Here is a 23,310-nt window from a genome sequence, read left to right as displayed (position 1 = left end):
ATATATTTTTGTTGGAACGCTATAATGGTGGTATCTGTTCTTACATTCTCATATATACACACAGCATAACAATATAATCTGGTCAATTTAAATCCTCAGTGGCTCTCTTTTCTTTCCCTCCTCCTTTCCCCTGAACTCCTTCCTCTACTTCTACTGGTCATACTATGTTTTAATTGTTAGCTTCCATGTCTGATTCTCCCATAGACTGTGAGCTCCTTAAAACCTACTGCCTATCCATAGTTGATTGTGACATGGTAAAATGTTGGGTTTATTGAAAAGATGAGTTAACAAATAATTATTGGGTAGCTAATATGCTCAAGAGATGCCATCCTACTCTCAAAAAAAAACAATTAAGGTAATTTTCCTGAAACCTCCATACCTCATGGCTTCTATTGCCTCATCCAACCTTTTCTGTTATAATGCAACATGGCCCATGCTTTCCTTTGCCAAGGTAACTTGGTTACTATTTTGGTTAGTCCCACAGATAGTAAAGAGTTAAAGTGAAAAATTAGGAAACAGTAACTAGGTAACTCTTTGACTTGCTAAAATGATATAGTAAGTCACTTGAGCCTTTATAATCTCTTCAATACTAAAGAGAATTAATGCATCTGAATTAATGTATCTGCCAGGTAAGCTTAATTTGGAATTTAGATCTTGAAAATTCTAGTTTATTATGCAAGCTTTCATGATTAACAACCCAGAAACATTGGAAATATATGCATTAATCACTTAATTTGGACTTCCTGAATAAACTCACCTATTCATTCCTGCAAATGTCCTCATACAGCTAGCTGGAAGAAGAAGAAGAAGAAGAAGAAGAAGAAGAAGAAGAAGAAGAAGAAGAAGAAGAAGAAGAAGAAGAAGAAGAAGAAGAAGAAGAATGAAGAAGAAGAAGAAGAAGAAGAAGAAGAAGAAGAAGAAGAAGGAGGAGGAGGAGGAGGAGGAGGAGGAGGAGGAGGAGGAGGAGGAGGAAGAGGAGGAGAAGAAGAAGAAGAAGAAGAAAAAGAAGAAGAAGAAGCAGCTTAATAGCTGCCCATATCTTTGCACTACTGAAGCTACTGATTCCTGAAATAACTCCTATTTCTGAAGATCCAGCCATGATGACACCAAAGAGAAAATGATTTACAGTTCACAAGTACAAGTGGCACTGACCCATTCTCCATTCTGAAACTGAGGGCTCTGGAATTGGTTTCCATAATGTGGTATATTTCTCAGTTAGAAAAGGGAGTGCTGCCCAGGTTAATATTGAGATCATATGTTCTCATTCTATCACTTGTTAGGAAGGTTTGTCTTTCTAAGGCAATTTCCTTCCCAAGAAAGGAAAAATGATATGGATTAGCTAGCATTTGGTCCTTCCTGAATCAGTTGTTAGTATCTGAGTTGTTTCCCTTGGAAAAATTATATTTCCTCAGTGCTCCATTTCCTTTGGCAAAGCCTAGTTTGCAAATCAAATACTTTTTACATTTGTTTTTCATTATGTTTTCTCAGATCAACATTTTCATAAGTAATTAATCATCAGGAAGGTGAGGGTGAAGGAAAGGCATTTGACTTTTATATCCTGCATATCACCTCCAAAGCCATCTATGCCTCCAAGGAACACACCTTCATCTTTCCTTCACTATGACCAACTCTCACTGCTCTCACTGACTCCAAAGAACAACATGATCCCAGAGACAGTCTGATAGCTTTTAATCAGGTGAAATAAAAGAAAGAAAGAACTGTACCCACCTTTCTAACAGAATAAGCATATGATGTTCTAGTCCACCATTCTGATTTTATCATCCATCTGGAGTTAAAAATAAAACTTAGCTGTTAACACTCGCAGTGTCTCAGGGTCACTTCTAAGCAGTATCCTGGAAGGGGATTTCTAAGAACATAGTTAAACAACATTCCCTCAATAAATGTAGTATGCTAAATACTGATTATGTGCCAGACACAGTTGTAGCAAGAGGCATATCATAGAATGGCATGGCTCCCAGGAAGCAAGGCCTGGTGACAGGCGTTTCTGGTAAAACTAGCATTTAGTAATCTCCATGATCAATTAAAGACCAACTCTAGTGATCTAGTTCCTTCTCAAAGGTTCCTGTATTATACTAAACCAATGTAATCTCATATGATTTCGTTTCCTTAATTCACAGAACATCAATACTGGGGTTCAGAGCTCCAGCTACCTACTCTAAGTTTTGAAGATGTTTTAAAAAATAACGAACATGCATACAAGTGGCTCTCCAGCCTTAAGAAAGTAGGCATTGTGCGACTCACCAGAGCATGTAACAAGTGAGGAGAAGTAATAAAACTTGAGAAAAGGATTGGTTTCCTCTATCTCATATTTTATGGGTGAGTTACCAGATGTTTTATATTGTGCCATCACAAAGACAGTTTGATATATTTCCCAAAGTGGGTACTCGTTTGGTTGAAAATACAGTAATATCCATGTTGTCTTAGGAAGCCTCATGGAAAGAAGAATCTAAAAGAAGAATTTCTCTAAGAATGACTAGAATTTTTAAAGAGCCCAAAAGCTCAAAGACCTCAGGTAACAAAGACATCAGGCTAACTACAGGTGGTATATTACTCAATCTGCTGTAACAAAATACCACAGAGTGGGTGATGTAAACAACAGGAATTAATTTATCTCACAGCAACTGGAAGTCCAAGATGAAGGTAGTGACTGACTAGCTTAGTTTATGGTAAGGCTTCTTTTACTGGTTTTCACCTGATTCTCTTGTTTTTCTCCATGCGGCCTTTCCTCTGTGCACAGCATACTCCTACTGTTCCTTCCTCTTCTTATGTAGACAACAAGTCTTATTGGATTAGATACTACCCATAAAATCTTATTTAACCTTAATTACCTTGTTCAAGGCCCTATCTCCAAATGCATTGGATGTTTGGGTTCCACAGATGAATCTGGAGGACACAATTCAATTCAAAACAGGTAGGATGAAATATTGTGTTTCTCTAAGACTTTTAAAAAGCACTCAACTTCATAAATGTTAAAGTTGATTAAAGTTCTACCACTCAAGATTTGGCACAAAATAACGTTGGATCCTAGGGAATTGATATCAGCCACCAGATGTAAAAAGATAAAATTAACATCCAGAAAATTGAGCCTATGTGCTTTAATATAACAGGAAATATAATTAATTTTAACTATGGAATAAGAAGCTATTTTCAAAAGACTTTCCTACAAAGTAACATTAATTATGACATATCTGAAAAGCAGGGGAGTGGGTATAACTGAATTTCTAAAGTTAGGGTGAGCACCTCATGCAAGATGGATACAATTATTTTTGGACTCAGAGCATTGGAAGTAGGAGAGACCGTCAAAATCCAAAGGTCGCAAACTGGTAGCACAGAAGCTGTACTCAGATATGTTTGGTTTGGCGCACATGGTGTTGAAAAAAAATGGAATTAGTTGTCAACACTTAAAAAGTGGAAGTCTTTAAATTTATATGGATCTGCCTTTTTCTTGAGAAATCAAATCTAGCAAGAATTGAGTCCACAAGCCAGCATATGAACAGTCTTCCAGACACAAGCAGAGGCTGTGCCTGGAAGAGTTTGCCAAACACCACTCCATCCCAGGCCTTAAGGGCCTTGCTAATATTTGAATTTGCCACCCCAACCTAGAGTAAGACATTGTTTTATATTTTTAAAAAAAGGCATCAGAGGGGCTTGGGATGTGGCTCAAGCAGTTGCACACTCGCCTGGCATGTGTGCTGCCCGGGTTCCACCCTCAGCACCATATACAAAGATGTTGTGTTTGTCCGCTAATAACTAAATATATATAAATCTCTCTCTCTCTCTCAAAAAAAGGCATCAGAAAAATTTAATCAACTTCCTATAATAAATTATGCAAGTTTATTAATGGCAGAACACTCTATCTACCATGTTGAGAAATGAACAACCTAGTCTCCATCTCTTTCCTAAGAATTTGTTTATTCCATTAATATATTTACATCATATAAAATTTTTTTGCATCCCCTCCATCTGCAAGAATTTGGGCTGCCATAAAAATTTCATCACTAACAACAAAGGAAATAGAAGAAATATACTTGAAATCATTAACAACTTCAAGTGTATTATTTCTCTAATTCTTACAAGATCTCTGAAATAGATATTACCCACCAATTCACTGACAAGAAATCTGTAACCCAAAGAATTCATTTGTAACTCAAGTAATAATAAAGGAATGAAAAAGTGTAAATTTGGGCTTTCCTCTTAATGTTTCCAATATTAATATATAAAGAATGTACATGGAAAAGGTGTATTTGGTCACTATAATTAAACAAAACACTTCAAAATAAATTTATATCATTTAGTTTTTATTTGCTAATAACACTTTTGGATGTATTCCAACACATTGCACAATTTTAACAATGAGCAAATTCAGGGGCTCTTTTCTGGAGTTCCCTAACTCCACCCATCCATCCACCCATCTCACTAGAGCTCAGAATCTTAGTCCTGATTTATGATTTGTCTTTTGTTTTGTTTTGTTTCTACAGGTCCTATAAAAGGACTGAATAACTTGGCCACTATCTAATATTGTGAAACTTATTGGAATAAATATTAAAGGTCTGTTGTCAAAACAAATCAGACCTCCTACTACTATTCTGTTCCCTATATGCAGGGCTTTTCCATCTAACCAACAATGTTGATCTGCCCCAATTCATCTTCCACAGATGATCAGATTTCTTCCCAGAGTCTTTCAAACAATACACAAGCAGAAAAATGCCTTTTTTGCCACATGACTCCTAATTCCACCAAGGATTACCAAAATTTCTCTCTCTCTCTCTCTCTCTCTCTCTCTCTCTCTCTCTCTCTCTCTCTCTCTCTCTCTCTTCTCTCTCTCTCACTCTCTTCCCCCCCCACCATTTTTCTCTTTCACAATTTTTAATTCTCTACCTCAAGAACTTAGAAAAGAGTTTTGTTGTTACTGCTGTTGGGTTTTTTTGCTTATTTTTTGTTGTTGTTAAGATAATGAAATATGTAAATATTTTCTCCAAAGTCATCCATTTTTTCTTGTCCTCTTCACAGTAATGTGGCAAAGTGATATTGAGATTTGGGTAATATGCGATTTAAAAGAATATCAAGGAATATCCCTTAGCAAGCTAATGTCTCTTAATATTCTGAATTAGCTAAAAGAGGGAGTCTCAACCAGGACTGAACATTGGAATAACCAGTTTTTAAAAGTCACACATCTGGGTCCTATCTCCAAAATTTTTTTAACAGGGCTGATATTTGATGTAAGTAAATTTGATTTGATTAAAAACCAAGCAGATGAGCCATGAGCAATGGCATGTGCCTTTAATCTCAGATACTCAGGAGGCTGAGACACAAGAATCACATGTTCAAGACCAGCCTGAGCAATTTAGTGAGATCCTGTCTCAAAACAAAAAGTAAAAAAGGGGGCTAGAAATGTAACTCAGAGGTTCAATATTCGGTGATAAAAACAAAAATAACTCATCAAGTAATTCTCACGTGCAGCCAAAGTTGAAAACCTTCAAATGAAAGGAAGGTTTACTTCAAGGGTTACTTAAAGGCAGATCTCAATTGCAATAGAAGTTGGGTGTTTTATGTTCTCTGAACTCTCAACTCCATGCACTAAATAGCATGGATCAAGTTCTTCTTTCTATGTTGGTTATGTCTGGGCATGGCTTATCTTTATAACAGAATTGACACCTGCTTTAAACAAGATCACTATCTTTCAAATATTTGTTTCTCTATTGTAAATTGTTTTACTCTTGTTTGAAAAGAAACTGGCTGATGAGTGAGCGAAATGAACAAATAAATGAAGGCAATAAATAATGTAGAAGAGGGACTATCAAATATAGAAAAGGATCAGAGAAAGGAAAGTGAGAGCAAGTTCAATGAAAACTTTGCTTTTCATGCAAATTTGTCAAGGAACTTTCTGAGGGTTCTTGCTTAGATGCCAAAAACAATAGTAGCTTGATGTAGGGAAATGAATACTCATCTTCTACTGTTTCATTCAAATAGCTACTAGTTTGGGCTGGTGTTGTGACTCAGTGGTAGAGTGCTCCCCTAGCACTTGTGAGTGAGGCCCAAGGTTCTACCCTCAGCATCACATAAAAATAAATAAATAAAATAAAGATATTGTGTCCAACTAAAAAATAAATATATAAAAAAACAGCTACTAGTTTGGAGAATTTTAAATGCATGGGTCCAAAATGAGAATACCTATTTTTAGTTCTTGGCTGTCATCTCAATTGCTAAACGTTTGATTGGAAGAAAAAACAAATGTGATTCCATAATTTCAAATAGTATTCATGTAAAGGATGCAAGAAATAAGTGTTTTGTGAATAAATGCATTTCTAGACATTTTTAAAGAAACAATAAAAAAGCAGATTAATACAATAAGTATTAGAGCATTTCATAATCATAAACTTATGTTCAACTAGATCAAAATGGTAATAGATTAAGGGGAAAAAGCTCATGTAATTTTCCACATCTGCATTTTATCAGATGCTTGCCATTATTTTGTCATCACATCATCCAGGCAATATATTTTTTCATGCAACCATGTGAAATTCTTAGTAACCCTAATGCCTTGATGATGAAAGCTTTCCTGGAATAGAAGTAAAGAGTTAGTAAAAAAAATTCCACTCTCAATTTTGTTAAATATTGAACATGAGAGTAGTATGTATAAAAAAATACCTTTTTTAGAATAATTTAAACCTTTGGTTTGCAGTAATGTAGTTTTTACAGAGTGGAGTAAAAATTCTCATCCCATTTCTTTCCCTTCCCACTTAAAAAAAAAAAAAGATAACAAAAACTTTCTGAAGCCCTTTTGGGAAAGGTGATATTGGTGAAAAAAAAACTATCTGAATTTTGTAACATGATTTAACCCAATAAGTAGTCACCATAAGCTATCTTATATCTGTACACTGATATCTTCAATAACTACATCAAGTATGCATCCTACAAATTAAACACTCCCCCCACACACCAAAAAAAAAAAAACAAAACACTACAATTGCTCTCAAACAGAATTTTTAAAAAATACTTTATGTTTGGGATTTTGTTCTAAAATAGGACTGAGTCTGAAAATGGTGGTCTAATCCAGATCATGTCTTTATTCAGATCATCAATGCAGGGGGAGTTATCTGTCATGAAGTTTTAGTGAAAAGATAATGCATATATGCTGAGATACTGAAGACTTTCATTGGGGCAAAACAATAAAAATTCTTTTCTTAACATTGTTAACCTAAGTCCTCAGTTCAAAAATTAACCTTATCAGCAACTCAAAATGACTTCTTCATCAAAAATTGAGTGGATAAAAATCACCTTTCAACCTTAGCTAGAAAAACTGTTTTCTTCCTAGAATTGAGCTCAGAAGTTCAGATTTGCTTTTTTGTTTCTCTAAGAATGTATGATTGGCTGGTGCAAGCGATTTGCATTGTTAATACATGGGTAATATGTGTAGCACAGGGTTTGAGTGCTAAGAATAATGGGGGGAAAATGAAAATGTTCCTTCCGAAATGTTAACTTTAAGAATCATGTGAAGAAGGCAAGAGACAGTAACTTAAAGGGGTAAAAGAAAGTAAACATACAGATCTTGGTTATTGTCAAATTTTAACTTGTGGAGCATTACACAGAAACTGGACAATGGCTTATTACTTATAAGGCCACAAACTTTCGTAGAAAAATATAAATAAATACTTTGGAACTCTTCTTTCCAAAAGTTTGGGAAAGAATTCAGGACTGAACAGCCCACAGCATTTGCATTGCATTTCTACCCAGAGAGCTGTCTGCAGAACCAACAGGGAAACAAGTTTAATCATGGCTTTACTGAAAGCTATTTGTAGGTGAGAAGTAGACTTAAGCTCTTTATGTAATTTCCCAGATCACTCTGATTCTACTCCACTGAGGACTCTCCTCTTTCTAAGGGAGTGTGTTAATACCTATCTCGCCCTTTGAAGCTCTCAGAGGACAGAATACAACAGTCACTAATATGCCGTTATGTAAAAATGTGAGTGTGTAACCAATGTGATTCTGCAATTTTTATTTGGGGTAAAAAATGGGAGTTTTTAGACAGAAAAAAAATGTTTCTAGTGGGCTGTTTGTCAAGTAGCACAGCCAGATCAGTTACAAATTAACAATATTGAAATTGTCCCTGGGGAGGACAAGGATATAGGCTTTCCAGCATCTACTGGATTTTTGCTAGCATTTCTGAAAGATGTTTGAAAACCAGCCCAGCAGCATTTTACACATTAGGCTGAATTAGAGATCAAGGATGTCTAAGTGAAAAAGATTCTTAGTCCTTGGCACATGGCCCTTAGAAATTGCTCCCACCATTAGCACTGCCTCCAAATCAACTGAAATCGCTTCTTGCTTGTTATACATGTTACCAGAAAACATTTGTGAAGCATGGGGATAGAATGGGAAAAGAAAACCCAAGTTTACCCATTTTGTTGAATTTTCTAGCCAAGAAATTGCTTGAGAAACCACACAGCCCTCTTGAATAAAAATGGCCTGTTGGTTATGGAAAAAGAAAACAAACTTAGAAGCAATTCAGACTTGGGATGAAAACAAAAAAGACTTGTCTGAGTTCTGAATTTGGTTTCAGTCCAACCCAGCTTCGTGAAAGGTTTATACTGGGACATCTGAATGATTTGGTTTAAATATAGTACTGTAATATACTGTAAAATACTGTTTGAGTACTGTTTATTGTACCATAGTGTTTTAGTAGAGAGGAAATCTTTAAAATGTGTGTTCTAGTAAGTATTAGTGTTTCTTGAGCAGAGTAACAAGCCATGTTCTTATAGCTATCATGAACCCCAGTTTATGTTGTCAGCCAAGAGCCAGTCTCTGGGGTCCCCTTCATGGCATTAAGTTTCACAGTAATAAAGGCAGCTGCCAACAAAACTACTTAAGTATGAGGTCATCTCACGAATGGGAGGAAAAATAATTTGTCTCATACTTCTCTGGAAATCACTTATGGAGGTTTTTGAGACAACTGTTATGGTATAGATGTAAGGTATCCGCCAGAAGCTCATGTATGAGACAAGGCAAGAGATTTAGAGGTGAAATTTAGGGTTATGAGGGCCTAATTAGTGCATAAATCCAATGATAGGAATTAACAGGGTGTTAACTGTAGGCAGGTAGGAAGTGGCTGGAGGAGACGGGTTATTGAGGGCATGCCTTTGGGGTATATATTTTTTTCCATTGTGAGGGGAGTCTCTCTGCTTCCTGATGTGATGTCCCATGATGCATTCCTGTGCCACACACTTCCACATAATGTGCTGCTCCATCTCAGACTCCAAGCAATGGAATTGGCCATCTAAGGGCTGAGGCCTCTGAAACTGTGAGCCACAAAATAAACTTTTCCTCCTGTAATTGTTGTTGGCAGGTTTTTTGGTCACAGCAGTGGAAAAAGCTGATTAAAACAGTAACCAATTGAGGCAGTTCTCTAAAAGTCTACTCTGACTCCCATTATCTCCTTGATTTATATTCTGTGCAGCCAGGACAGGTCACTGTCTTTGGAATGGGAGAACTAATTTTCCATTAAGCACCTTTTCTCTACTAAGTATCAAGCTCAGCTCTTTATTTGTAGTCATTATCTTGAATCTTCAATTCTTTTAAGAATCATTATTCCCTTGCTGAGAAGCAGATTTTTAATTTAAATCCATTCCATTTATTGATTCTTGATTTTACTTCTTGCACTTTAGGAGTATTGTTAAGGAAGTCAGATCCTAGGCTGACATGGTGAACATTTGGGCCTATTTTTTTTCTTCTATTAGGCGCCTAAGTGTTTGATCCACTTTGAGTTAATTTTTGTGCAGGGTGAGAGATAGAGGTTTAATTTCACTTTGCTACATATGGATTTCCAGTTTTGCTAGCATCATTTGTTGAATAGGCTCTTTTCTCCAGTGAATGTTTTTGGCACCCTTGTCTAGTATGAGATAACTATATTTCTGTGGATTTGTCTCATTAATCTCTTGGATATATAAAGAACTCAAAAAACTTAACACCAAAAAAAACCAAATAACCCAATCAATAAATGGGCTTAGGAACTGAACAGGCACTTCATAAAAGAAGAAATATAATTGATCAACAAATATATGAAAAAGTGTTTAACATCTCTAGCAATTAGAGAAAAGCAAATTATCTCACTCCTAACAGAATGGCAATCATCAAGAATACAGGCAACAATAAATGTTGTCAAGGATGTGGTGAAAATGGTACACTTATACATTGCTGGTAGAACTGCAAATTGGTGGAATCATTATGGAAAACATTATGGAGGAGATTCCTCTGAAAACTGGGAATGGAATCACAATTTGTCCCGGCTATCCCACTCCTTGGTATATACCCCAAAGACTTAAAATCAACATACAATAGTAATGTAGCCACATCAATGTTTATAGCATCTCAATTCATAATAGGTAGACTATGGAACTAACCTAGATTATAGATGAATGAATAAAGAAAACGTGGTATATGTACTCAATGGAATATTACTCAGCTTTAAAGAAGAGTGAATTATGGCATTTGGGGGGGGACTAGGGAAGAATAGAGTCACCTTAGATTAGGTAGAGGGAAGTGATGCAAGGCAAGGAGAGGGGATGTGAGGATAGGAAAGATAGTAGAATGAAACAGACATTATTACTGTATGTATATATGTGACAGCATGTCCAATATGATTCTGCAACATGTACACTCAGAAAAATGGGAAATTATATCCCATTTTATGTATGCTATATCAAAGTGCATAAATGTATTCTACTGTCATATATCACTAATTACAACAAATTTTTAAAATTTAAATTAAAAAAGAAAGAATCATTATTTTCTTTTTATCATGAGGCAGAAGAATCAGGCAAACCTGATTATAATCCTAGGGTTACATGACTCAACAGGCTGAAGTCTTTCCCTTAGACCATGCTACCATGGTGGTTTCTCATTAAACATTTTCTTAATAAAAATGCCATAATATTTTCTGACTTGTCAAATGTGACTTGGACTCATGTTTATGGCTCAAATGAAAAGAAAAATTAGATGGAATTATATTGAAGAATTGCAAACTAAGTCACAATGACAAAACCAGAATATCCATTTCCCTCCACTCATTTAAGTTCAAATGATAGCCAACTATTTATGCAAAGAAAAAAATGACAATGGATGCAAATAAATAATCACAAGAAAAAACATTTGTTTTCATCATTTTACATATAAATCTAAGCTAGAATCCAACTCTTGTTCTAATCAAGTAAATTAAGCATAATTCGACATGCCCAACATACACACACACACACACACACACACACACACACACACACACACACACCTACCTATTAAATATGCCTAATGTAGAATTCTCATAAATTATTCATTTTTTTGAAATGCTCTGAATTCTTATTTTTTCATAATAAAAGCCTTTGGGACTTCCCTTGGAACAAATTATAAGCATTTCTGTATGCTTTTAGAGATGGTTGACATCTTTCTCTTATTGCCTGTGTTTATTAAATACATTCTTTAAAAACAACTTTTATGGAATTTTATTTTTTTCTACCTTTATTTAGATATGATTGACAAAAAGTGTGTATATTTAGGATTATATTACAATGATGTTTTGAGAACTATATATACCATAAAATGGTTATCACAAAAAGCTAACGTACATATCTATCACTTCACATAGCTACCTTATGTGTGTGTCAATATTACTCTCTTAGCAAATTTTAAGTATACACTATTATTAACTATGTTTCAAGAATATTAACTATAGTCACCATGTTTTACATAAGGTCTTTAATATTCATAAGAGATTTGTGCTTTTTAACTATTATCTCTCCTTTTCTTCCACCTCTAATTCATGGTAAACACCATTCTATTCTTTATTACTATGCCTTCTATTGTCAAAATGTAATATAGTACAGGAAAAATCACACAACACAAATGCATAGCTTAACTATTATAAGGCAAACACTCTTTTATATTTACTTATATATGCCAGTGGAATGCATTACTGTTGTGGGCCACAGCCCAGTTGGGATGATGCATGGCATTTTGCCAGAAGGGAGTGGTTGAGAGGTGACACCAGAGAGCCATTGAGATGATGATGGTTAAGTTAAGCTGTGTATTCAATTGGATATAGACACCTGCTCTCCGCCTCGGGCTGTCCACTACTTTGGAGTTCTCCAGGGATTCCTGGGGAGTTTGCATTGATTGGTGAAGTTCTGGTGGGGGGAGTTCCCATTGGTGTGTGGTGTCCTTGAGAGCCTTGTGACATATACTGTCAGTAAATATGCTATTTTGTTACTTGTTTGTTTTATCCTTAAAATATTTTTATTTTAAGGCTTAATTACATTTGGTTCTTAATTTTACATGAAATTAGTTTTCTTTTTTTTTACTATTAAAGGGAGATATGATTCAGAAACTTTTTTTAAAACATATGATTTTAAGCTCTTTTTCAAAACTACAGCTGATAACTTTCTGAGACCTGATTTCCTCTCCTTCATGTTTATATGGCCCTTCTTTTTTTTTCATCTTTATTGACAATGCATTGCTCAATTTGGAGGGCTTCCCCCTCCTCAGATAAAAGAAGACTTGCTATGAAAAAGAGGTTTGTCTTGTTAGTTTCTAGAATTCACAAGGCCCAGATTACACTGATCCATAACCCTGGACCTCCCATACTCAGCTATACTGGAATGTAGAAATGTTCCCAATCCCACCTCAATGCATTTACTTTCCATCCTCAAATTGTTCTACTGAACTTACTAGTGAATATCTGTGAGTGATATGAGAATGTTTTAGATATGTCATGTACCCCAGTGCTTCCTTCTGTTTCTTCTTGCATTGTTGCTGATCTCACTTGGGTCTTATGACTTTGGAAGGTTTATCTCTATCCACTTTAATTTTGGGTTTATGGGAGTATCTTGTCACCTAATTTTGGTTTAGATATTGTTCATGAGTTTTAAATTTTTCATTCTAAATATTCTGCAAGAGGAATTCAGAGAGATGTAAAAAAAAAAAGTATATCACTCTCATAACTCCAGAATCCCCCTTCTTTTCATCTTTGTTTTATGGAGATTTCAACATTCATTTAATGGGTTGAATCAAGCAACACTAAACATCAGAAACGTTATTTTTGTGTTTGTACCTTTTATTTGAGGATACTAACTCTCAGCCTAAAATTGTATAAAGCTGTTTTTTTTCTGATATGAATCAATGTAAAATATTATCTTTAATATAAGTACAACTGAAATCTTTTAAAACAGAACTCTAGAAATTTTGCCATGTATTGATATAAAAACAACAACAACAAAAATCTAAAATACTTCCTTAGAATGAAGACAATAACAATTATTGATATAAGAAATTATTTGTGACTTCCATATACTCAAAATATATCATTGACTAAGATTATAGTTTATAAACAATCAGTAAAATAATGTAAAATAATGCAATTTACAATTATAGCATGCATGTCTTCAATCAACAGATTTTGGCAGTGGGTTAAATACTACCAGATAAAGAAAATGTTTGAACTTAATCCCCTAAAGTAATGAGTTTTTTGTAAGATTTTATAGCACAACAAGGGAAACAGAAATTTGAATAGAAGCCAAGAATAGTCATAGAACAAACCCTGACCACACTCTATAGGACTTCTCTCATTTGCTTTCATAGGCAGTAGGCCTTCCTACTTTCTATATCTCCTGCGGAGGTAAATCTACTCCATCTTCAGAACGCCATTTATTCTTTATTTCTTCACTCATACAACACTTGGTTCTTTAGCTTGGGAAGATAAATTACATCAACTTGTCTTCCAAGTAGATTTCCAAGTAATTTCTAGATATTGTGATCACTGTGTCTCTACTATTTATTTCTGGATCCCTAGTTTCTAGCTCATTGTAGGTGCGTAATAAATTATAATGGAAAAAAAATAGATACCTGGAGCTCTGGTGAATGACTGACTATATTTGGAAGTTCAGATGTGAATGTTAAAACTATAATCTGCAATATAATATTTCCACATGTAGCTTTAAAATTAGTTTTTAAACTTTAGCCAGAGAATCATTATCCATTTTGAAATTGAAAAATAGCATATGGGCATTCTGTTTTCGATCCAATGGAATAACAATGTTCAAAATAAGGAATCTTGCATAATCTGATAAGAGTTTGCAGTAGGTTCATTGGAGGTTGTGTTTGCTGGTAATAATAAATCCAGGTTTGCATAGATAGAGCATCATGTCACATAAAATTTATTATAAAAAATGTTTACAAATTAATTCAACATGATTTTCCAAGTGCAAAGTATAACCAAAAGACTGTAAAAAGATATAAAGAACAAATCCAGTAAAAAACAATATTAAAATATTCCAGAAGCACTAAAGAATTCAAACTTGTCCCAAAACACTATTGATATCATGAATATCTATGACCAGACATCTGTGTTTGAGTAAATCTAGTAGATTAGCATTCAAGAAAACCCAACAACATATTCTCTCAAAATCAATAAAGTACAAGAGGTTTTAATAGAATTCTTGAATAAATAAATGTCACTAAAAAAACAAAAGCAAATGTTTTAATAAAATGTTGGGAATGACAAGAACCACTTAGGCATCTTTAGTTAAAGCAGGAATACTTGCAAATAAAACATGCAATTACCACATTAGCACAATAGCAACCAAGTCTATACCACTGGATTATAATGTCATATTGAGTTTTCTCTTCAGTTTTAAAACTGCTCTAATAATGGCAATTCTCACATCTTCTTGGGATCTTGCTTTACCTAGAACAACATCCCTATGATTAACAAAAAAGAGTGTAGGTGGACTGAAGCAAAACCATCATCACTTTTGTAAAGAAAGTCTGAATAGTCATTTTCTGCTGATATTGTCAACAGCATTGTCAACTTAGTCAAAAGATATTATACATTTTGTAATTTGATGAAGTTACGTTTTTGATCTCTTTAAATCCTTTGCTACATGTTGGTAATTCTAAAAAATGCCAATGTTGACAACAGTCGGGAGCTGTGTTTTATATGGGCTATAGAATTACATGAACCTCATAGAGAACATGTATTTCTTGGCTACAGTCACTGCAATATAATGGATTCCCTGACTCCTACTTAAAATGGGTTGTAACTGACTATATACACTCCTCTTTCCCTCCACTTAGTCTCATTATAGTTTATGGCGACATATGGATGGCCATTTGATCTTTGGTGAAACATATAATAAGTTATCATTTCTAATTTTAAATGAGTAAAGCAGAACAAAATAGCCAGTTTCATTCTCAGACCTGGATAACAGGGAAGAAGCCCTACTTTTGCTCATTAAGATAAATAGTTCCATATGTAGGAGGACATTTTAGGTTGTGTCCCTGGAGGAAGAAGGAGGAAGGTGTCAACTTGACTGTTTTATCTCTTCCCACCCTCCTGTGGTCATCCTTAACCTACCCTTACCCTTTACCCTAGGAGAATGAAGGCTCAGAAAAGTCACCCTGTGCCCCTTCTTATGCTCATTCTGTCAATATTTATTGGTTCCCTGTTTTAGCATAGGGACTGGATTAGGTAACAGGAGAAGAGCAAAACTTGGTTTTGCACTTAGTGAATTTAAAACCCAGAAAACAAAGGAGAATTATGTTATTATACATCAAAATATAATCAGAGTGATAACTCTTTTACAATTGAAACTATTGTCACAGAACACCAACCAACTTCAGTTCCAATAAATGAGTCAAATAAACATACATGGAGAATCCCAAGGAGTGAGAGGTAAATGTTAAGTAGACAGGAAATGAAAAAAGGCAGAAAGTCCTAAAGAGTATCTCTTATGTTTCAAACATAGACCTTGTCTATTTGCTGTAGCAACCCTTTGAAGTTTGTAACTATTTTACTATACAAATATATAAACTGAAGTTCAGAAATTATAAATTGTCTAAGACAATTTGAAGCTAGTCCAGGTTAAATTTAAAAACTGAGTTTCTAGAATCTAGACTATGAAGCAGTTGGCACTTAAGCTGTGATTTGACTAGTGGGTCTAGGTAGATAGGAAATTAAGGAAAGAAAAGGCAGCAAAGCTTAAGGCAAGCATTGAAATGAGATCAACAGGATCAGAACAGAAAACTCAAATATGGCAGTAGTTGGCAAGCCTAGAACTTGCATTGGATGTTTCAATTCTGGAGAATCAATATGAACTCTGACAGGAAAAGGCAGAGTAAACATGCAGGGTTAAGGAGATTTGCCAGGTTGGGGATATAGGTGGAATACTAGGCAAGGGTACCTGCCCTTGGGTGACATGCACCAAAACCAAGGGGAACAGGTGTCCATCTGTGAATGATTTTTTTTTGTTTTTGTTTTTTTTTAGTTCTGGGGATTGAACTCAGGGGTTCTCAACCACTGAGCCACATCCCCAAATCTGTTTTGTATTTATTTAGAGATGAGGTCTCACTGAGTTGTTCAGTGTCATGCTTTTTACTGAGGCTGGCTTTGAACTCGAGATTCTCCTTTCTCAGCTTCTGGAGCTGCTAGGATTATAGGCATGCACCTCTGCACTTGGCCTGAATAAAAAAATTTTTTTCATATATATATATATATATATATATATATATATATATATATATATATGAATAAAGAATTTTTTTCATATATATATATGAATAAAGATTTTTTTTCATATATATATATATATATATATATATATATATGACAGTGGAATGTATTACAATTCTTATTATACATATAAAGCACAATTTCTCATATCTCTGGTGAATAAAGAATTTTTTAAAGCACCAAAAAAAGTCATTTAAATTATGTGAATCAAACTTCCTATGATAGGATGTTCTTCATTTCTGTCTTCTGTAACTCTGAAAAAAGAATAAGAATAGAAATGGATTTCACCAACCTGATGGTGTGTTTTTACAGAGTCAGTCTCAGTAAATGGGACCACTCTCTAGCTGGTTCCTCAAACTGAAAACCTGGGCATCATTTTGGACTCCATTTTCCTCTCATCCTACCTCCAATTTGTAAAAGAACCCTATTAATTCTAACTTCAAAATTCAAACCTTGCCATTCTTTCCTATGATGGCTTCTACTCTAGTCTTGGTCACCATCATCTCTTTTTTGGCAGCTTTTTCCCAGTACCATCTACTTCCCCCTCAACAACAAAGCAATTCTGTAAAACAACTACTCAGTATAATTTTCACAGTGGAGAAACTTGGAGTCTTCCATCACAAATTCTTAGCCTAGTCCACCAGCCCTTCAGGATCTGGCTTCCCCCGTGCTTCTGATGAATTTCTCCCTCCTGATTCCCTGGCAGCTCTGCTGCAGCCACACTCTCCTTGTTCTCCCACAGACATGCCAGGCACATTCCAAACTCAGCTCCTTTTCACTTAGGGTCCCTCCACCTAACATACAGCTCCCAGGATTTCACATTTCTCCATCTCTTAATATATTTGGGTTTCTGCATTAAAAAAATGTCAATTATTCACCATGTACTTACCAAAGCATCATCTCTGCAACCCCCTATAACCACATCTTCTCTTTACCTTGGCTTACTTTCTTTTTTAAAAATTTTTATTTATTATTATTTTTTAGTCATACATGACAGTAGAATGCATTTTGATATATAATACATACATGAAATGTACATACATTAATCATATTGTTTATTCTATTCTGCTGCCCTTCCTATCCTCCCTGCTCCTCCTCTCCTCTCCCATCATTTCTCTCTATCCAATCTAGTGTGACACACTTTTTTTTCTTTTTCTCATTACAACATCATATATGTATTCTGTATAACAATGAGGTTCTCCTTCCAACTTCTGTGCAACTCCCCTTCTCCCTCTTTTTCCCTCCCACCTCTCTTTCCTATTTAGTGTTAATCTTCTTCTCATGTTCTTCCTCCCTATCCTATTTTGAGTCACCCCCCTTATATCAGAGAAGACATCTGGCATTTGTTTTTTAGGGATTGGCTAACTTCACTTAGCATCATCTGCTAATAATGCCATCCATTTTGGCTTACTTTCATTATAGTGCTTATCTCTAAAATTTTATAATTATATATTTGTCTTTTTTCTTCCTTAAGTTGCACGCCTCTCTCTCTCTCTCTCTCTCTCTCTCTCTCTCTCTCTCTCTCTCTCTCTCTCTCTCTTTTGTAGTACTGTGGATTAAACCCAGGAGTGTTCTCATACTGGGTTACATCCCAATCCTTCTTTACTTTTTATTCTGAGACAGGGTCTTTCCAAGTTACCCAGGTTGACCTTGAACTTGTGATCCTCAAGTCACTGAGATTACAGGTGTGGAGGATTGTACCTGCCTTGTGCTGTTGCTAATGCAGAATCCATGCCAGGAATAGCATAGCTGTTAAATATATTTATTCAAAAATGATTTGATGACCACGAACATAAGTTAATAAGTAGACATTATACAGAAATAAAATGGCATATCTATGTAGCAACTCTTTATAAGCTATATTTTAAAACACAGCTTCCTCTCAAGTACCCATTGTCTCAATCTTCAAAAAGAAATACCTTGCAAAGTCTGAATAATGATTTACTTCTCTTGCCACGAAATTGCAAGTAACCCTTGGTTATTTTTATAATTACCTAGTTTTTATACTTTTAAGACTATGCATTTTTTCTTAATTTGTGACTATTCTGTGTCATTTAGTACATTCACAATTTTATGAAACATTACCTCAATTTAGTTTTAATACATGTTTATCAATAATATTACATTTTAAAGAACTTATTGTTTAATTTGGCATGGTAGGAAGCAAACTAATTACATTGCAAATGGTAAATAAAGAGATGGCATCGAGTTTTTATCTAATCATATTTATATAAGGCATTATATAGTGTCACCAAACAGCAGGTTAAAGAAAAGCAGATATTTTTAAAAGTAATCCACCTAATAAATAAAAATAAATTATCAGTTTGTTACTTCATAATTTGGAACCTGGATTAATTAGTGAATATAGCCATTGAGCATGAACGTGTACAAACATCACAAAAAGGAATACAGACATTACAACTTTTAGAAAACACACACACACACACACACACAAACACACACACACATGCCACCTACAATTTTACCAAAGAGAGAGAGTAGAGTCTGTCAAAGCCTCTTCTTCCAACTGCCAATTCTTCAGGAACACAGAAGACAGGAGAAACGGTCAAATATCAGCATGGGTGTGCAGCCAGCAAAGTCCAGACAGGGGCATCTATAGGTCAAATTCCCTTTGATCTTCAAACAATAAATTGGAAGAATAGCTTGGAAGGAAAAGTTGTAGATTAAGGGATTTAAAATGTATAACAGTTGTTTTCTGAGCAAGCTTAAGCTGTGTTGAGAGATGCACATTTGGGTGATAAAACTCTAAGAAAGTGCAAAGAAATTGCAACAATAGAAGTCACAGCTGTGGTTCCCTTGGAGAAGAGAGAAGGGATTGTAACTGGGACAGGGAGGTGCTGGGACAGCTGAATATCCACATGCAAGAGAACAAAGCTGGACTCTGCTTCACATCATCTACAAAAATTAACTCAAAATTAATCCATAACAGAAATATAAGACTTAAAATCATAAAAATCTTAGAGGAAAATCTCCATGACATCAAATAGGCAATGAATTCAGAGATACAACATCAAAAACAAAAGCAACAACAAGAATAGAAAAATCGAGCTTCATCACATTTTAAAGCTTCGGAGCATCAAAGGACATTAGTAAAAAAAATAAAAATCACCCACAGAAGAGGTGAAAATATTCACAAATCACATGTATGATAGGATTCAATATCCAGCCTATATAAAGAACTCTTACAACTAAATAAAGAGTTCAATTAAAAAATGAGCAAAGGGCTGGGCATGTTTGCACATACCTGTAATCCCAGGTGAGACAAGAGGATCACAAATTTGAGGCCAGCCTGGGCAACTTGGTGACACCTTGTTTTAAAATAGGAAATGAAAAGGCCTTGGGACGTAGCTCAGTGTCAAAGTACCCCAAGACTCAATCCCCAGTACCAAAATAAATGCAAAGACTTGAATAAACAGCTCTACAAAAGGCCTAGAAGAACATGAAAAGATATTCAACATGTTTACTCATCAGGAAAAAGCAAATGAAAACCACAATGAGATGCAATTTCACACCCATTAGAAAGATTATAATAAGTTTTTATCCTCTGATACTCGGGATTGAAAGTAGGAGTGCTTTACTACTGAGCTACATCCCAGTCCTATTTGTTTATTCATTCACTCATTCACTCATTCATTCATTTTTTTAAAGAGAGAGCGGAGGGAGAGAGAGAAAGAATTTTGTTAATATTTATTATTTAGTTTTTGGCAGACACAACATATTTGTTTGTATGTGGTGCTGAGGATCAAACCCATGCCAGGCAAGCGCGCTACCACTTGAGCTACATCCCCAGCCCTCATTCATTCATTTTTAACTTTGAGACCATGTTTCACTAAGTGACTAAGGATCTCACTAAGTGGCTGAGGCTAAAGTCAAACTCTCCATCCTCCTGAATTAGCCTCACAAGTTACTGGGATTTCAGGTGGGTACCACCATGCCTGACAACAATTTTTTTTTTAATACAGAGAATAAAAATTATAGGTGAAGATGTAGATAAAATGAGACTCTCACACATTGCTATTTGGAATATAAAAATGATATGAATGCTATGAAGAACAATTTGGCAGTTCCTCAAACTGTTAAGCACTGAATTATGATATGATCTCAGAATTCTATTCTTAATACATATCCAAAAAATTGAAAACTCAAATAAGTATTTGCATATACATGATCTGTGCTCCATTAGCACTATTTAAAATAACTAGAAAGGAGAAGCAGCCCAAATATCCATCAGTAAGTGAATGGATAAACAAATTGTGATTATCTGTACAATAATGTATTAAGTCATAAACAGAAATTATATACTAATACATTCTACAATTTGAGAAATCTGGAAAATATGCTAAGTGAAAGAAGTCAGACATATCACATACTATATTATTCCATATATATTAAATTTTAAAAATAAGTATGAACTGAAAAAGCAGATTAATGGCTGCCAAGGACCTCGGGAAGAGTAAGAAACTTCTTACTGAAAAATTGGTTTTATTTAAGAATGATAGAAATGCTTTAAACCTGAAAGATATAGGGAATGTGGATGCAGATCAATGATATAGCACTCATGTAGCATGCATGGGGCCCTGGGTTCAATCCCAAGCATGCTCCCACCAAAAGCCAAACAAAACAACCAGATATATAATAATTATAGTAGTGATGGTTGCCACTTGTAAATGTACTAAATCCAACTGATTTACTTACTTTAAAAAGTTTCATTTTTTGCTGGGTGTGGTGGTATACACCTGTAATCCCAGCAGCTTGAGAGGTTGACACAGGAGGATCTTGAGTTCAAAGCCAGCCTCAGCAAAGGTGAGGTGGTAAGCAACCCAGTGAGACCCTGACTCTAAATAAAATACAAAATAGGGCTAGGGATGTGGCTTAGTGGTCAAGTGCCCCTTAGTTCAATCCTCAGTAACCCCCCACCAAAAAAGCTTCATTTTTTTATATGCGTCAAGCTATTAAAAAAAAAAAAGATGACATACAATCCCACATTCACTTCTTTATGAACTCTCTAGGATAGACTAGTGTAAAGATGTGGTTGGTTTTGTTGAGGGGAGAAATGAGGAATGTTAATTATATTACTTCAGCTATAGGAATGTTACACTATCTTTTTGGTTATGTTAATTATTTATGTTAATTATTTCATAAAATGAAAAGTTATCATCCCCTTCCATATCTAATTCATTCTAACACAGTCTGCTTAAACATATGTTTCTTGTATTTTACAGGCATACTTGGCAAGTGCAAGACAAAATTGATGCAATCAATGTGGCTTACACAACTGGGAAGCTAAGCTTTCACACATATTATCCAGCCCTCCACCATCCACCTGGGGTAAGGTGAGCTTCAACATATTTTCTACAAAGACCAAGGACCAAATCCTCCTATATTTTGAGTGTATAAGATTACATATTTCACCAGCTAATTTGTCATATGTAATTTTTTTTTCTTCAAACACAATCCAAAAACAACATTTATGTGCCTAAATTCTGAATATCAGAATTGCTGAGGGATAAGACATTTTCATGAATCTTTTAAAAAATATTTATTTGTTCTCCCTGGAAATAATTATTGGCACTTTTTGCTTTGCCATAACAGATTTTTTTAAGACAGTAGTATAACCTGGTGTCTTTTTGTATATATATCCCCAGTAAGAGAGTTAAAATAGAAAATGAAATCAGGGAACACAAGATGGTGTTCTTCCACAGTGTGACATGACTGTCATTTTTATCAGTTATTGCTACATGAAAACCCACTCCCTAACTTAATGGCTAAAAGGAGCACCCACATACTTAGCCCATTCTTGCTATTCAAGCTGTTCTGCTGAGAAGTTCTTATTTGCAGATTAACTCAGCTGATGAGTTGGCTAAGGGCTGGTGACTTCATCTAGGATGGCTTGTCTGGTCGACTTGATCTACTATCCTCCACAAGCTAGCCCAGGCTTCTGCCCATGGCAACTGACACAATGTTCAGAGAAAGAGTCAAAGTATGCAAGGCTTCCTGAGGCCTGGGCTATTATTTGTGCAGTGTTTCTTCTGCTGTGTTTTATTGGTCTAAGAAAACCACAAGTCTTGCCCAGATTCAAGAAATGAGGAAGTAGTCAATTCAAGGAAGGAGCTGTGAACATGCATAATAATGGGATTCAAGGATAAGGAACAGAATACTCATGCTATTTTTGGAAACCATCTCCTATCTCACTAAAAAAATTCCCTCTCAAAGAAGGAGGTGCTCAATGTAGTCCCACGAAGGCACCAGAGGAATTTCTGAGCAGACACTCATCCTTTACATCTTCACAAAAATTATCATTTTAGTAAACCAAATACATTTTTACAAAATCACCATTTACTAAGTTAAAACACAAATGGTCAGGACAATATGTTTTTTTAAAAAAATATATGTTCTTTGCCTATTTTTAAAGCTAAACTGGACTAAATGAAATAACCACACAGAAATCTGTATCTTCAAAGATAAATAAAAATCTGGACAATTCTCAAGTTAATAAAGGAGAAATGGGCCAAAACCAAAATTAATCCCTTTTTTTCATCATCTTGACTGAACATATTTTCTTGGTGCCCTGGTTGCTACCCATTGTTCTTGCCAATATTAGCTAAGTGAGTATAGAATTTAACCACATGTTTTAAATTATTTTGTATATTGGAAAAATAAATCCACATGATTTCATTGAACTAAATGATGACAGAAAAATGACTCCTATAGTCACC

General features: G+C 35.0%; 1 pseudogene; it reads left to right on the top strand.

The window, feature by feature from the left end:
* The first annotated feature begins 426 nt into the window (after positions 1–426).
* LOC144373709 (gamma-butyrobetaine dioxygenase-like) overlaps positions 427–23,310 on the top strand; it is a 33,650-nt pseudogene continuing 10,766 nt past the window's right edge.

This window comes from Ictidomys tridecemlineatus, unplaced genomic scaffold (assembly GCF_052094955.1).
Source record: "Ictidomys tridecemlineatus isolate mIctTri1 unplaced genomic scaffold, mIctTri1.hap1 Scaffold_46, whole genome shotgun sequence".
Taxonomy (NCBI): domain Eukaryota; kingdom Metazoa; phylum Chordata; class Mammalia; order Rodentia; family Sciuridae; genus Ictidomys; species Ictidomys tridecemlineatus.
This window is presented reverse-complemented; position numbering and strand designations above follow the sequence as displayed.